The sequence below is a fragment of the Salmo salar genome, chromosome ssa10 (assembly GCF_905237065.1).
Source record: "Salmo salar chromosome ssa10, Ssal_v3.1, whole genome shotgun sequence".
Taxonomy (NCBI): Eukaryota; Metazoa; Chordata; class Actinopteri; order Salmoniformes; family Salmonidae; genus Salmo; species Salmo salar.
Genome location: NC_059451.1, coordinates 11,440,556 through 11,458,081, shown reverse-complemented (window position 1 = coordinate 11,458,081; position 17,526 = coordinate 11,440,556). Strand labels below are relative to the sequence as shown.

The 17,526-nt window shown below is 44.7% G+C and overlaps 1 long non-coding RNA gene across 1 annotated transcript in view; it reads left to right on the top strand.

Moving 5' to 3' along the window:
• Positions 1-3,866: 3,866 nt before the first annotated feature.
• The window catches only part of LOC123724379 (uncharacterized), a 66,440-nt gene continuing 52,780 nt past the window's right edge, over positions 3,867-17,526 (top strand). Inside the window, exons 1-2 of the long non-coding RNA XR_006756892.1 lie at positions 3,867-4,036; positions 4,179-4,303. This is a non-coding gene — a long non-coding RNA (uncharacterized lncRNA). The remainder of the gene's footprint in view (positions 4,037-4,178; positions 4,304-17,526) is intronic.

Here is a 17,526-nt window from a genome sequence, read left to right as displayed (position 1 = left end):
ATCTTTCTACGATCGCCCAAGTCCTGACCTGAATTATCGGGTTGTTCTTCTCCAGTTTGGCCCCAGCCCTGTGAAATAATGTCATGATTTGGTAAAGCGCATGACTTGGTAAAGACCAGAGTCAATGAATCCCGGCAGCCTCAGTCTCAAACACCACAGGGAACTACAGTAACCTGGAAACGGTGTACTCGCACGCTGCCAGAGCAGCCCAAGGCTGAAACCCACAGGGAACTGTGGTAACCCTGATGAATGCGCACTCTGCACACTGCTGCCCATCAAGGCAGCCCAAGGATCGGACCCAGCCTTAAGAACACTATGAGCCACACGGGGAGAAGCTACATCCAAGCGATGAAACCTCACAAAGGCATGTGTGGAACCCCAGCTCGCTGCAACACAGATATCACCAATCGTCATGCCCCTGAACAATGTCCATGAAGCCGCCACACCCCTAGTGGCGTGAGCACGCACACTGCTATGCAACCCTTGTCCTTTTCTGTCATATGCCAGGGAGATAGCCTCCACAATCCAATGAGGAAAAACTCTGCTTAGAGCGCACCTTACCCTGAGCTGGATTAGCGAATCAGACAAAAAGCTGCTCATAAATGTTCCTAAACCTCATCCTATTCACATACGTGCATAAAGTGCACACCGGACACAGGCCATGCAACCTCCATTGTTCACTGGAAGCAAACTAAGGAGGTGAGACAGGGGACAGATCGAAAGCCAGGGACCTGTAAGACATAAGTATAACCTTGGGAGCAAAATCTGCAGGTGCGAACTCCAAACAGGAAGGGTGTCAAACCGGTCCTATTACTGGGCAACCACCAAGGGGTGTAGTCTCCACTCTGTATAGATAGGACCTCCCCTGGAAAGTAGATCAGCACCCAAGTTAAGAAACTCCGGAAGATACTTCGCCCTGAGCGACAAGAAATTTGCACTGCTCCATACGAGCAGATAACGGGACAGGTTTAGGAGAGAGAGAGAGACCGCGTCACCTCTAGCAAAACAGTCAGTAGCTCTAGGTAATTGATTTGCAGCACCCTGCATTGTTGACCAAATCCCTCTTTCCGAGTAGCCCCCACACAGCGCTCCCCATCCCAGTAAGGACGCCTCTGCCGGGATCACCCTGCGGACACTATCCGGCCCATGAGAACCCCATGCAACAGACGTTTCGTGTCCTTTCACGAAGTCAACACCCTTAGGCACAACGGGGATACATTGAGCCACTGATGACGGTGGCGAGATGCGTCCAGATGCATAGCAATCACCCAGCACTGAAACAGACGCATCAACAGAAGTCCAAAAGGAACCACATGTATCATGGAGGCCATCAGACCCAGTAACCGCAAGGCACAAGCGAAAAGGCACCGAGTGCCCCAGCTGAAACTGTGCCAGAAGAGGCGAAATGCGACCCTCCAATGTTGGGACAACCAAGAAAGTGAATGCGCTGGAGCGGAGTCAAATCACTTTTATTGTGATTCACTATGAACCCCAGAGCCTGAATATGGAAAACCAGCGTGGCAGTGTGGAGTTCCTTTGACTCCACTACGACCACCCAATCATCCAATACATTGATCCCCTGGCACCGCATCTTTAGCTCACTAGCAAAATCTTTAGACAGGGGTCGGCAACGCTTCACCGCTGCGGGGACAGGAGGTAAATACCTTCCCCCAAACCTGGATGAACTCCACTGCAGGTGTCACGACACCTGTTACCACCGATCTATGTTTCCCTGTTTGTTTGGTTTTTTCTTCATTATAAACACCTGTTTATGATTCCCTGTGTCCTGCGCCTGACTCCGCTACTTCTCTAACGAAAGCATTACAGCAATGGAGAAGATGGCCAATCAATCCCCCAGGTTATCTGCTGCCCTACGACACAACTCCATCAAAGGCTCATTAACCAACAATGGTTCACTCTCCCCCACCAAATCGAAAGTTGGGGCTTTAGGCTGCCTCGACTGATGTCATCCGATTCACACTCTGAAAACCCTCCAGAGCCAATCCGGAATCCGGAGTCTGAACACTATTTGGACAGGCCCTTCAGCCCAGTTTGTTTTAGCTTTCCTCGTCAGGCTGGCCCCGATTCACCCTTTCCTCATGTTGGTTATACCATTACACTGGTTGTGACGACCTCCTCGTTCCTCCAACACAGAGCTCGATGGGTGCTGCTACTGTCAAGTCGACATTAATCAGAGCGAGAGTGAGTGGTCTGAAATTCATGCCACAGCTGTCACACACAGTTTCTTCTTCTTCCCTTTCTTCCACTCTCCAGTAAAATATGCCACTTACTGTAATGCATAATTATGGTCACATTTGGACAGATTAATAATTTCCACTTCACTGCTTTATGTCTCAAGTTACAGCAGTCTTTTCAAGGGAGGCCCTCGGGGGCAGCTTCTTTTGGCCGGGCTGTTCTGAGTCATAGGGTGGATGTACTAGGTGGAAAGGGGATGGGCTGGAGAGGGGTCTCACCCCCCCGCAGCCTTGATTGGACCTCCAGTCCATTATCTCTCGCAATGTGTATCCTCAACACACCCAGTCTCCCTCACTGCTAGCCTGACATGCAGCATATGAGCTCAGGGGGCTGTAGTGCATGTCTAGTCCAGGGAGAAGCCTTGCTCCCAGCATGCATCTTATCACCGCTTTAATTACTCCCCACAATCATAGAGAACGCCTTGGTACGCGTCGACACAGAGAACCACGTCACGCGGCGGCGCCGACAAGCCTCTCAGAACGACAGCGCATTCCCAGCAGCGAGCTGCAATTGCACATAAGTTTCACGGGAACAATGTTTCCCTGTGTTACATTGCACTTCCCCTGTAAATACACCATGACTAATGTGTGTGTAATGTAAAACCCTTAGTCTGTGGCTCTGTGCACTAGGCTTATCCCTCAACCTGGTGCTGGTGCTGCTGTGGCTCTCACTCTCTCTTTCAGAGCCACGGAGGCAGGCAGGCAACATGAGGCCCCAGGCCCCCCGCGGCAATCCAGCCTCTTGTTCTGGCCCGATTGTCTGCGATTCTCCCCAGATATTTAGCTATCATCCCTGCTCTTTATGACTCTGCTGGGCCCAGTGTCGCAGCTCCTTCCAGAGAGTGCCACAGGAGAGGAGACACAGACGGAGAGAGCTTATCTGTCCCAAACACCCGAGCGATCGTCATCTCCCCAAAGTACACTATGAATATCTCTCTCCCCTGTATGTGTGTTTATTAAGCACTGGTAATGCTGTTTGGCTGTACTCATGGAATAGAGTGCAGGGAGAGGGGATCAGGCTTTGTGTATGGTTAATTTGGGCATGAATATTTCTCCCTAGTTTCTAGAGAGATGGTATTAGTGATATTTATGTTGTGAAGAGGGTACAAAATAAGATTGCCTTCGATGAAAAGAAGAACATATCTCTCTAAGTGCTTTCTGATAGCAGTCAAACAGAGCAGGCTCAGAATATGAGGGCAGTTCATGATGAATGGTGGGTAATGAAGAATTTATATTTGCTCATTATAACACGAGTGCCTCCCATAAATAATAGTTTTCATTCAGAGATCAAATGATTACTCTGAAATCAAAATACAATGATTTCTTTGAAATTACTCTCTTTACTCAGTCACTATAGCACTCATCAATCCAGTGATGGATCATGATGGATCATGCTTAGAGCAAAGCAAATAAAAATATTACATTTAGAAAATTTGATTAACTGATATGTAAAGAAACATGAAACACAATACAATGATGCCTAATATGGATTGCATTGTTTCAAAAGTGGGAACTATCACTGGAAAACCATATACTTATATCCACTCATTGTTATCATCTTATATAAAGATGCCTTTGCACCCCGTGCAACAACAGCGTATACCCATTTAAATATTCATGTTTCATTTGGGAACAAATCGGTGAGCACATTTTGCATGCGCCAACATCTGTCACGGGGCTTCGAAATCATGGGCGGAAACAAACAGATTTGAGGACATGTTTCACGTGATAAATAATGCACAATTACCGGTCTAGCATTCAGCCGCCCGCCGCTGCCTTGGGTACGGAAAGTCTGTAGTTATAGTCTTCTGCCTGATTTCACACGGGTGGGCGGCATTTCTCATGCAAACGCACCTACCGCCATCTGTGTGCTCGTTACTGCGCTGACACCTTTCACAACACTGTGCTATATACTCTCTACAGGAAACCGTGGTCAGTGGATCCTCTCCTGTGCTGTGTCGAAGAAGAGCTTTCAAAACAGAGAGCCCACGACAGAGCTGTCACCCAGAGCCTATGCTAGTGTCGGATAATAATGACGACAGAACCCCGTGAGTTTGTATTTTACATTTCGTGGTTGCACATTGAGACTCATGGTTGCAAATACGATTCGCAAATGTGTAATTACATTTTGCAAGCTTGTATCATGATATGTGAAAAACGTTACAATGGTCACAAACTTTTAAAATGTTGAAACATTCGATAAGATTTGCAAGTATAATTTATTTCCTGAATTATTACAAGTCCATTAGCAACTATGAATAATCTGCTGTGAATCAAAAATACACTCGCAGATATCACTGTTGTCACATCATCATGAGATTCGTAAGCCTATTGCTGCAATCATTGGCTGGGTTGTTCCATCAATCACATCTCAGGAAGTAGCTTAAAAGAGGAGAAGAGAAGGTTTTTTTGTGGTTAAGGAAAGATGGCGGAAGCTAAGCACTGTTCGAGTCAGATGGCGCGTTGAGTAAAGTTAAAGGAAATTAGTGGAAAACTGCAGCATTGAAGAATGCCATCTCCCAATCAGGCCTCTGAATGCTGTGACATGGGCCTGAATGGTAATACACATCTGCTTCAAGCTGCCTGACTGAATACTGGGGCCTTCAGTGGTACCTTACTTGACATTACAGCAAGAGTCTCCTTATCTCTGTCTCGTAGCCATTTATCATGTCAACATTCATTTCATTTAACCACTCAAATTCATACAAACTGTTACGGACGCAAGAACTGACTTATATTAACTTGTCTATTTGTGCTATTCTTCAGTCTTTTCTTGGATACATATTTTAGTTGGCACACCTGTGTGATGTGATATCTTATATATATACATTAACACACATTTATTCACCCTGGATATGAGACTTGCATTGATTTTAGACCTTTTTGAATCATGGAGAAAGTGTTGTCTTGATGGAGAAAGTCTGCATGTTGTTTGACGCATAAATTACCATAGTAGTTAGTAAAAATGTGAAGAACAACAGGCTATGAATTATTATTTTTTTTGTAACATAACTTTTAAATAATGAATATGAGCAGTTTATGCAAAACTTTATTGCATTTGGTGGTCATCCCACAAATTTGGACATTGAAAAGCCTTCCTCAGGGAACTATCTGCTGATCGCTGACAACAGGGTGGCAGGTTTTTGTCATGTGCTGCTCTAGAGTTCCATGGCCCAGCATACTCACTTGGGGATAGGGGATAGACACATGTTAGTTTGTCTAGCAGACTTTTAGAGAGAGGAGATAGCATAAGCTTTGGAGTGAGTACAGTATTTTTTAATTTTTTTTATTTAACCTTTATTGAAAATATTTTATTTTTCAATAGGACAAGGACCCAACACACCTCTAGGCTGTGTATGGGCTATTTGACCAAGACGGAGAGTGATGAAGTGCTGCATCAGATAACCTGGCCTCTGCAATCACCCGACCTCAACCCAATTGAGATGGTTTGGGATGAGTTGGATGCAGAGTGAAGGAAAAGCAAGTGCTCAGCGTATGTGGGAACTCCTTCAAGCCTGTTGGAAAAGCATTCCAGGTGAAGCTGGTTGAGAGAATGCCAAGAGTGTGCAAAGCTGTTATCAAGGCAAAGGGTGGCTACTTTGAAGAATCTCAAATATAACAAATATTTGGATTTGTTTAACACTTTTTTGGTTGCAACGTGATTCCATGTGTTATTTCATATATTTGATGTCTTCACTATTATTCTACGATGTAGAAAATAGTAAAAATAAAGAAAAACCTTGGAATGAGTAGGTGTGGTCAAACTTTTGACTGGTACTGTATATGGTTAATTATCAGAGATATACTGTAGGTGTTGCCTCATGGTGAATGTAGGGGTGAAGTATTGATTGTTTTCAAAAAGCATTCTCAATACAATTAAAAATTGTTTCCCACATTACTGCTGCCATGGAAACAAACTCAAATCACAGGCTTCCGAATGTCATCATCACAGCACTATAAATGTTAATTGCGGAAAAGCATGAAAACCCCACTGTTCCAGTTGGTGAGAACATGCTGCATAAATCTCCCTCGCCTTTGTCTCTAAGATGGTGGAAGCAGTGACCAGGGTGATTTACTCTGACTCTTCCTGCCTGTGTCATTATTCTCACAATGGGCCCCAAACAATCTCACCTCATCCCGCCAGCGGCCATAACTTTGACACCAACATTTAAAAAAATCTATTGGGCGGATTACGTCTCGGGCTACAGCTCGGGGACGATAAATCACACCAGTGCCATTTGTTTTATCTCTTGCATATGTTAACACTTTCTGTTATTGCCCGATTCAGCCCTCCTAAATTCTGATGACACCTCACCGGCAAACCTTCGCCCAGGTCCCTGTATTGGTGAGCAAGCACACCTTGCTCCCATTCTGTATTGAATAAACCGGCCAACCTCAAAGTAATTATCCCGTGTGCCTCCGATCTTTTTATAACTAAGCAAGTTTGTTAATAAAATTGGTAATGCCCTTTCACTGTCCCCGCAGGCGAGATGAGACTGACAGAGCAACAGGATTTTTTATTTAGTGGAGATATCATTTGCTTGTTTTATTGAGGCCCTGTTGGTTGATGGATGGATTGGGATGTGCGGCCAGACAGTAAGCGATAGTTTTGGATACGGCCCAGGATTTTTGATATCTCCCGCATAACCCCAGGAGCGTGAAAGCGGAATGCATCCGACACGTGATGTATTTTTACAACAACTGTAACATAGCTACACTATCACTGTACCCCAAATGCACCCTATTGCCTAGCCGGGCCTTGCTAAAAGTACTGCACAACATAGGCAATAGGGTCCCATTTGGGACACATCCTATTTCTGTGAACTCAGATGTCAGACAGTTATCATTTGGTTCATTGCTGACTATAGGTACTTTGTTTCTTTACACAGTTGTTTGTCTCCATTTGGAAGGGGCTCCAAATGCCTGCTGACACTCCATACATAGCATAATAAGCTAGAGAAGCTTTGTTTTGGGGTGGAAGCTGAGGGAGGGAACTCCCTGTGCTAGGGCTACAGTACCAGTGAGCTGCATTTCAAAGCACCAGAAATTTACTTCTTCAGAAAAGTTCTGAGATATCTTTCTGTGGGGACAAGCTGAATACCTAACAATTCAAAATCTTGCGTGAAATATGTCTTTGTACCTGGGAAGTTGCCCGCCATCTCCTCAAATATGTCTTGGCAGCAGTCTATTGCTTTGATCCCAGTGGCAGAGACTATTCCTCACAATCTCAAGGTTTGAAGGATATGTCATTGCTGAGTGCGTAGTAAAGTCAAAGTGGATTACCGATACTAATGACGAGGCCCCTCTTTAAGCTTATACACCTGCAATCCAATAGAGAGAACTATGTGGATCAGCCTCTCTCTCTCTCTCTCTCTCTTTCTCTCTCGACCGACCGCAGGAAATTTGAATTCCCTGAATTGGATCCTTTGTTTGAACTCCTCGAGGCAATTCCATTAATCCTGGGGGCTGCTCCAAGTCTCCGGAGAAAAAGGAACAAGAAGTGGGTTCTTAGTCAGACTCAGGAGGCATGATACCATCCAGAATTTCCAAATATATTACTTACGCGCTAATGTTCAATCCCTGGACAATAAAGTAAACTAGCTCAGGCCAAGGATCTCCTTTCAGAGAGACATCAGGGACTGTAACCTACTCTGTTTTACGGAATCAAGACTCCCTCCGGATATACTGTCCCCTCCATTCAGTTAGCGGAGTTTTCTGTACATCACGCGGACAGGAAGAAAGAACTGTCCGGGAAAAAGAAAGGTGGAGGTGAATGTTTCAAGATGAACTAATTATGATGTGATTGGGGTAACATACAGGAACTCAAGTCCTTTTCATCCCCCAATCTGGAATACCTCACCATCAAAAGCTGACCACATTACCTGCTGAGTACATTTTCTTCGGTCATCGGCCGTGTATATATTCCGTGTATAGTTAAGGATTATATCCCCTCCACCTTACCCGATACCCTAGACCTAGTACAATTTGCATACCGCTCCAACAGATCCACACATAACACAATCACCATCGCACTGCACACTGCCCTATCCCATATGGACAAGAGGAATGTCTATGTAAGAATGCTGTTCATCGAATACAGCTCTGCCTTCAACACCATAGTGCCCTCCAAGCTCATCACTAAGCTCGGGCCCTGGGTCTGAACCCTGCCCTTTGCAACTTGGTCCTGGGGTTCCTGAACGGTCAACCCCAGGTGGGGAAGGTAGGCAACAACACCTACGCCACACTGATACTCAACATGGGGGTCCCACAAGGATGCTTACTCTGCCCCATCCTGTACTCCCTGTTTACCCATGACTGCGTGGCGATGCACGTCTCTTACTCAAACACCATGTTTGCTGACGAGACAAGAGTGGTAGTCCTGATTACCAACAATGACAAGACAGCCTACAGGGAGGAGGTGAGGGCCCTGGCGGAGTGGTGCCAGAAAAATAACCTCTCCCTCAACGTCAACAAAATGAAGGAGCTGATCATGGACTTCAGGAGACAGCAGAGAGAGAATGCCCCAATCCACATCGACAGGCTGCAGTGGAGAGGGTGAAAAGTTTCAAGTTCCTCAGCGTGCACATCACTGACATCCTGATATGGTCCATCCACACAAACAGTGTGGTTAAGAAGGTGGCTGAAGAAAGGCTGAAGAAATTCGGCTTGGCCCCTAAGACCCTCACAAACTTCTTCAAATGCATTGAGAGCATCCTGTCAGGCTGTATCACCGCCTGGTACGGAAATTGCACTGTCCACAGCCGCAGGGCTCTCCAGAGGGTGGTGCGGTCAGCCCAACGCATCACCGGGGGCACACCGCCTGCCCTCCAGGACATCTACAACACCCAGTGTCACCAGAAGGCCAAGAAGATCATCAAGGACACAAGCCATGGCCTGTTCACCCTGCTACCATCTAGAAAGCAGAGACAGTACAGGTGCATCAAAGCTGCACCCGAGAGACTGAAAAACAGCTTCCATCTCCAGGCCATCAGACTGTTAAATATTCCCAAATAGCCGGCCTCCGCCCCGTGGTCAAAGTATGTATTTGGTACAACAGGCATCCAACACATTGCTTCCACCTTTCCAGTATTTACAGTGCACGTATAGGAGAGGAGAATACCATCCCCCAACAATTATCTGCACCATAGACATTTAGTCTATTCAAAAGTGTATATTTTCACAAAGCAGTAGTAAGCAGCACAGCTCTGTCCTGAAAGACCCAGTATGATGTCTGATTAATCACCTGGGCAGCTCCTCTTCTGTGTCAGGGTGTGTTTTTCTCTTTCATGTCAGGAAGAGTTAGAGAAAAAGAGACTGTAGCTCTGAACCCACTAAGTGCAAATCGCTGACGATGCCATCTTTTTTAAGCTAATGTAGCAAGGGAGCGACCTCCTTTCCATTAGCCCAGACAGGCCAAGGGAACAGACAGTGAACTAAGAGTTCACTACTGCCTTCTCATTAGAGGGCCCAGCTTACTGATACACACACACACACACACACACACACACACACACACACACACACACACACACACACACACACACACACTCTCTCTCTCTCACACAACTGAGGCTCTACACTTGGCCTCTGTATCCCCCGTCACTCAAAGCTGCACATTAGTTTAGAGGGATGTATTGATTTACTGAAGCTTTCAAATATTCTGAAAAGGAAATGGTGATGTTTAACCCTTCTGCATGCTTTTTTTTGTCTTGGAATCAGTTGAGACTGAATTGGAGCATGGGGTAAGTGTTTGAGTAGAGTTCAAGTTTGATTCAGCTTGATCTGCAGATGGCTTTCCATGTTGCCAGTGTCTTAACAAAAACAGCACAGAAATATTATTTGCCATTGTCGTTGACATGAGTCCTTCAGAAAAATCTAGATAATATCTAACATTCAGTACTTTCCAAAAGTGTTCACACCCCTTGACTGAATTTCAAATGGATTACATTTAGATGTTTTGTCACTGGCCTATACACAGTAGCTCATCATTTAAAAGTGGAATTATGTTTTTAGAAATGTTTACAAATTAATAAAAAATGAAAAGCTGAAATGTCTTGTCAATAAGAAGTCAACCCTTTTGTTATGGCAAGCCTAAATAAGTTCAGGAGTAAAATTGTGCTTGACAATTCATATAATAAGTTGCATGGACAACAGCAATAATAGTGTTTAACAACTACCCAATATCTGCACCCCAGACATAAAATGACCTGTAAAGTCCCTAAGTTGAGTAGATACACAGATTCAACCACAAAGTCCAGGGAGGTTTTCCAATGGTTCGCAAAAAAGGGCACCTATTTGTATATGGGTAAAAAAAAGCAGATATTGAATATCCTTTTGAGAATGGTGCTGTTATTAATTACACTTTAGATGGTGTATGAATACACCTAGTCACTACAATGATACAGGCACCCTTCTTAACTCAGTTGCCGGAGAGGAACGAAACCGCTCAGGGATTTCACCATGAGGCCAATGGTGATTTTAAAAGAGTTACAGTGTTAAATTATAGGAGAAAACTGAGGATGGATCAACAACATTGTAGTTACTCCACAATACTAACATACACTACTGGTCAAAAGTTTTAGAACACCTACTCAAGGGTTTTCTTTATTCTGACTATTTCTACATTGTAGAATAATTGTCACGGATCCCCCCGGTACTGCTGCTCATTCTGTTCACCAGTTCCTGGGGTCTATATTGAGGTTGAGTTTGCAGAACCCGGTTATTTCCTGGTCCGAGAGGAGACTGCTGGGTTGGTCGCAGGAGTGTCAGGGGAGGTGTTTCGCGGTTGTCAACACCACTACGGTGGAAAGTCCGGACTGTGCTCCTCAAGTGGATTTACCGGAGGAGTACCAGGATCTGCACTGGGTTTTCTCAAAGACCCAGGCTACACGCCTGCCTCCCCATCGCCCCTGGGACTGTGCCATTGACCTGTTGTCTGACGCAGCTCTCCCGAGAGGACATGTCTATCCCCTCTCCTATACCGAGGCCATGGAGACCGACGTACAGGAGAGTCTCCAGCAGAGATTTATCCGCCCCTCTAAGTCTCCAGCCTCCTCTAGCTTCTTTTTTGTCAAGAAGAAATATGGGGGACTGCGCCCCTGCATTGATTATAGAACACTGAACAAGGCCACCGTCAAGTTCAGCTATCCTTTACCCCTCATCCCAACCATAATTGGAACAAATGCACGGGGCGCAGTACTTCACAATGCTGGACTTGAGGAGCGCCTACAATCTGGTGCGCATTCATGCAGGCGATGAATAGAAGACTGCTTTTTACACGTCCACGGGTTATTACGAGTATCTCGTAATGCCCTTTGGCCTGTCTAATGCTCCTTCAGTCTTCCAGGCCTTCATCAATGAAGTGTTTTGGGACTTGCTGGGATGGAGCGTAGTGGTCTATATAGACGACATTTTGGTCTATTCTGCTGACCGCGTCCAGTATGTCTCGTTAGTCAGGTCTGTGCTGAGAAGACTGTTGGAGCATGATCTATATGTTAAACAGGAGAAATGTTTGTTTTTTCAGCAATCCATATGTTTTTGGGCTATCTCATCTCCACGGAGGGAGGAGCAACGCGTCAGGTCATGACCCATCCCCAATTCCGTGAAAGCAGTCCAGTGATTCCTGGGGTTCGCCAACTATTTCCAGAGGTTCATGCGGGGCTTCAGCTCGGTGGTCGCACCTCTTACCTCCCTGCTGAGAGGAGTTCCCCAGCGGCTGTGTTGGATGGTGGAGGTGGAGAGGGCATTCGAGATGCTAAAGGCACGTTTCACCATTGCTCGTGTTGGCATATCCCGACCCCTCACTCCCCTTCAACGTCGAGGTGGATGCCTCCAAAGTAGTAGTAAGGGCAGTGCTGTCCCAGCGTACCGGAACCCCTTCAAAGCTGCGGCCCTGAAATTTCTATTCTAAGCAGCTGAGCCCAACCCAGAGGAAATACCATGTAGGGGACCGGGAACTCTTGGCGGTTATGAAGGCTCTGAAGGCGTGGAGGCACTGGCTGGAGGGGTCCAAACATCCTTTCCTTGTGTGGACGGACCACCTCAACCTGGAGTACATCAGGGCAGCAAAGAGGCTAAATGGATATGCTTGTCATCGGCAAGGACTAGAGAGGGGTTTTTTTTTGATTAAAAGAAACGGAATAAAGCTTAGCACAGGCAACAACAAAAAAATTGTTCCGTCAGCTTTCCAACGCACACTGGGAGACAAATTCACCTTTCAGTAGGACAATTACCTAAAATTCAAGGACAAATATACACTGGAGTTGATTACCAAGATGACATTGAATTTCTGAGTGACCTAGTTTCTGAATGGCCTAGTTACAGATTTGATTTAAATTGGCTTGAAAATCTATGGCAAGACTTGAAAATGGCTGTCTAGAAATGATCAACATCCAACTTGACCGAGCTTGTAGAATGTCTTTAAGAATAATCGGCAAATATTGTACAATTCAGGTGTGCAAAGGTGACTTATTCAGAAAGACTCACAGCTGTAATCACTGCCAACTGTGATTCTAACATGTATTGACTCAGGGTGTTGAATACTTATCTAATCAAGATATGTTAGTGTTATTTTCCAGTAAATTCTAAAAATATCTATAATTTTTCTTCCTCTTTGACATTACAGAGTATTTTGTGTAGAAAGTTGGCAACAAAAAAAGACGATTCAATCCATTTAAATCCCACATTGTAACACAACAAAATGTGGAAAAAGTCAAGCGGTGTGAATACTTTCTGAAGGCACTGTAGCTTTGAAGTGACTGGTTATGAAGGCTATGAATAGAACACAACATGTTCTGGAATGATAGCAAATGGCTGATACATGGTTAGGAGCAGAAAGACTGTTCAAGCCAACTTTTCACTACAAATGTACGCAACTCCCTGTCTTGTATCAATTTGTACGAGATATATATCCTGATAAGAGGAAGTTAGTCGATATGTAGTTAAATATTCCTAATTAAATATTCATTCAATGACAGATTTTTTCTAATAGGGTTGAGTGACAACATCTGACGAGAAGGGACCTCAGAGTCAATAAAAACAGTCAATTTGGATTTGATTGACATGTTTGTTGTTGGTTAGGAAATGGGTAGGCGGAAATCCTGTGCATACGTGACATTTAGATAAACTACAATTTGTACACATGATAATGTCACATAATTGGAAAACAGCCATCATTTCCAGATTTTCTTGATTGTCTTGTTTATAAGTTCAACTGCTCCATCCTTCCATCCATCCATCCATCCATCCATCCATCCTGATCTCTCTCTCCATCCTTCCCTTTCTCCCTCCACCCCTCCCTCCCCATCTCTCCTCCCCCTCCCTTCCTCCTTCCTTCCCTACTCTCTCTCCCCTCCCTCCCTCCCTCCCTCCCTCCCTCCCTCCCTCCCTCCCTCCCTCCCTCCCTCCCTCCCTCTATCTCTCTCTCCCCTCTCTCCTTTGCAATTTCCATCTGTTCAAATGAAATATCTTTGGCAACAGGAGAATGCCCCTTAGCAATGAGGGACAATATATCTTCAACATCTCAGCTGTCCAACACTCTTCATGTAATATTGATACAGCGAACGTGGTAGTGGCCATGTAGGAAACGGTTAAGTGGAGCAGGATGAGGATCCTTGCAAAGCCACCAACCTGCCGACAGATGAGGGCAACTCAATTGGTATCCTATTTCCTAACTAGTGCACTACTTTATGATGCCATTTCAGACTTGGACGAGGTGTACGGCCGGCCAGTCCAGTCTCTCTCATTTACATGTTGGCCAGCAATCATGGCTGACCTGGTCACATCTGGCACATTTGTTCAATTAATTAATCATGCGTGAGGAGGGATGCCAGGCTAGCGAGGGCTTTGATTACATTAGCCATATTGTTGTTGAGGTGAGCTGCGGTGAGGATATAAAGGGTCCAGGTGGACCCCTGCATGTGGATCTCCCTCTGGTTGGGTAATTATTCAAGCATTTGGCCAATAGCTGTGGCTATATCTTGAGAGCTGTCAACTACTTAGCCAATAACTGACGAGGAGAATGAATGTTTAATCTTGCAGTGTTTGGTAGTCATTTGGATAAGATTTGGAAATGAGGTGTAGATCTATCAATGTTCATTTTGTTTAATTAGCCAAGATAGTCGACAGTAACGATTGGCACTTTTTTCCAGGGAGTACTCTGATGTGTGTGCACCTGGGTTGGGGTCAATTCGACCAACTTATGAAATAAATAGCTTCAACCTTTCAGTTTATTGATAGCTCATAAAAATAGATGCCCCTTTTCAAATTATTGAATTGGAAATTCAGTTTACTTCTTGAATTAACTGCTTTCAATTAAAATTGACGCCAACCCTGCTGTGCATGGGTGTACAAGTGTGTGTTGGGTATTCAATGTCACAGTAGTCATATGCAGCCGATTTACCACTCCAAATGAAATCTCAGTCAATGCTGAATAGAGTATCACTCCCTGTACTTAGTAGTTTCAAGGCCAAACCATGCTGCATAGTGAGGTTAGCTGTGTGAGTAGCAGGTGGGTAGGGCAAGGCTAGACAGGGCAGGGTTGTCCGTGCAGCGTTCCGACCTCTTGTGGAGATCCCCCTCCCCCCGACTGTCCCTGTGTCTCTCTGCTCACAAAGCTTCTCAATTATTTCCTGTCTACTGCTTGCGACCAAGACCTTCCAACACCCCTCCCCTCCTCCTCCAGCCCTGTTTTTCCACCCGTTCAGACAATTGAAGGCCTCTCCTCCTTGGGGAGCGGCTGTCACAGACTTGTCCCACTGACAGACATGTCAATCTGGTCTGGCAGACTCAGCGGGTAGGTGGCCAGACTGCAGCATGGAACAGGGGACTAGGAGGGAAGGAGAGTGTCAAATGGAGGATTCACAATTCCATTGGTTTTCTGAGGCCACTTCAAGCATGGTTTCAGCATAAGTTCATTCAGATGTAAGATCTTAATTTGAGCCTTACAGCGGCCTGGCCATTAGAGCGTTAGAGGCAGCGCACCATTTTTGATTGTTAAAAATGTATTCAGTGGAGGCTCCTCAGAGGAGGAAAGGGAGGATCATCCTCCTCAGTGAATTTCATAAAAAATAAAAAGTGAAACATTAAAAACGTTATCCTTTTTTAGATAAAACTATACTAAATATATTCACGTCACCATATAATGTATTACAAAACAAGGTTTTGCAATGAAGGTCTACAGTAGCAAACAACACTCTGTAGGATAGCGCCATGGTGTAGCCGGAGGACAGCTAGTTGCCATCCTCTTCTGCGTACATTGACTTCAATACAAAAACTAGGAGGCTCATTGTTCTCACCCCCTTCCATAGAGTTACACAGTAATTATGACAACTTCAGGAGGACGTCCTCCAACCTATCAGAGCTCTTGTAGCATTAACTGATATGTTGTCCACCCAATCAAAAGGATCAGAGAATGAATCTGATACTGAAGCATAAGATACAGCTAGCTAGCACAGCAGTGCATACAATGTGGTGAGTAGTTGATTCAAAGAAAGAAAAAGACAAAAGTTGAACAGTATTGAATAAATTAATTAATAAAACAATTAAGGAGAAGCAAGAGAGAGAGAGAAAGAGAGATTGCTATATTTCATTGTATTTTTTTAATACTTTCACTTTCACTTAGCTAACGAAGGCAGATAGCTAGTTTAGCCTACTCATACCCCAAGCTCAAACAACGAGGGATACTAAGTTAGCTAGTTGGCTATGGCTATCCAACACTGGAACTCTTCCAAGTCAAGGTAAGCTTTTGACTGTATTCATTTATTGCCACTGGGGCCCGCCGGTATAACTGCTGAACAGCTTGCTGACTGTACGCTGTACTGCATAATTGTAGTGGGTTTACTAACGTGTTAGTTCTAGTTGCTATGTTGTCTAGCTACAATGTTAGCTAAAAGGGTGACAAGGATGTAGGCTGTGTGTAGCGGTTATGATATGAAAGTATGCCTGGTCACTGACAGCTGATGTGTTGTGCACTGAAGTCCACAAGCGAAGGGAAAAGGTGAGAGGAGGGCACTTAGATGCAAGAAGGAATTCTACAACAAGCAAAATGATCATGCTGGTTGAATGTGGCTGCAATGAAAGTGAACTGCGTTTGCGTGTGATCAGGGGTGTATTCATTCTGCCAATTCTGTTGAAAAACGTTTCTTAAACAGAAGCAAATGAGAACGAAACGGGGATAAACATACCTGAATTTGTCCAACAGAAACTCTTGTTAGCAACTGTTGGACTAACGATTTCCAGCTAGATGCAGGAAAGAGTGTGCAAGGCGGTAGTGAATGTGTCAGTCTGTCACCTTGATTACTCACATTTTTCTCTCGACCTGTGCACCTACGTTGTAAACTTTAATTCATAGGCTAGGTTGTACCAATCTCATGAGAGGTAGAGGGAAAATTAGAGTATCATGTAGTAGCCTAAACCTACTGATGTTACAATGAGCTGGGTGAATGGAATATGGATGGCAGTCATCCAATATGCTGTAGCAGAAATAAGGCCATGCTCATAAAAAAACTAAAAAACATTGTCCTCCCTTAACTTAAACGTCATGGACTGCCACTGAATTCATGGATTATGTTTTAGATGTGTACATTTTCCTGTTAAATAATATATTGTTCAAAACACTACTCTGCCCTTCAGTGACTGCCAGCAGCAGCAGCTCCACCCCAGCGGGTGCATAGGCCGTGTGAACATTGCTTGGATTGTTTTGCCAGCTATTTGCTATGAGGGGGAACTGCCTCAGTGAAATTGTGTAATTTCATAGCATAAATTATAAAAGCACAAAGTAATTGGACCGTCCTAGGGTGCTCAATTGTGTGTTCAGTCGGAACTGCTCTATTCTCCCTTCCCCAATGAGACTCTAGCGCCAGACGGCATACTTCCATCCATGAGACTAGATCTGCTCTATCAGGTACAGACGGAGTTAAAGCAAAAAGCAATTTGTAATTAACTTGTAAATAAATAATCATAACGTTCATTGGAGCCTGGAAACTAAGAAAACGGATAAATACATTAAAAAAATAATCGAAGGACCCTCTGTCACTGCCTAGAACCTTCTCATTGCGGATCTGGTAGGACAAAAAAGCATGGCAGGGGCTTATTGTTTCCCCCCCCATGTTGTTCATCAGATTCTACTGTAGGTGACATACTGCTAGACACTCTTACCTGTATACATGGATGAACGCTTCTCCCTTTCTATCACGTATGCCATGGTTACCCTTAGTTTGAAGATGGAATCTGGAGACAGGTATTTTATACAACAGCCTTCTGTGGGTTCTCT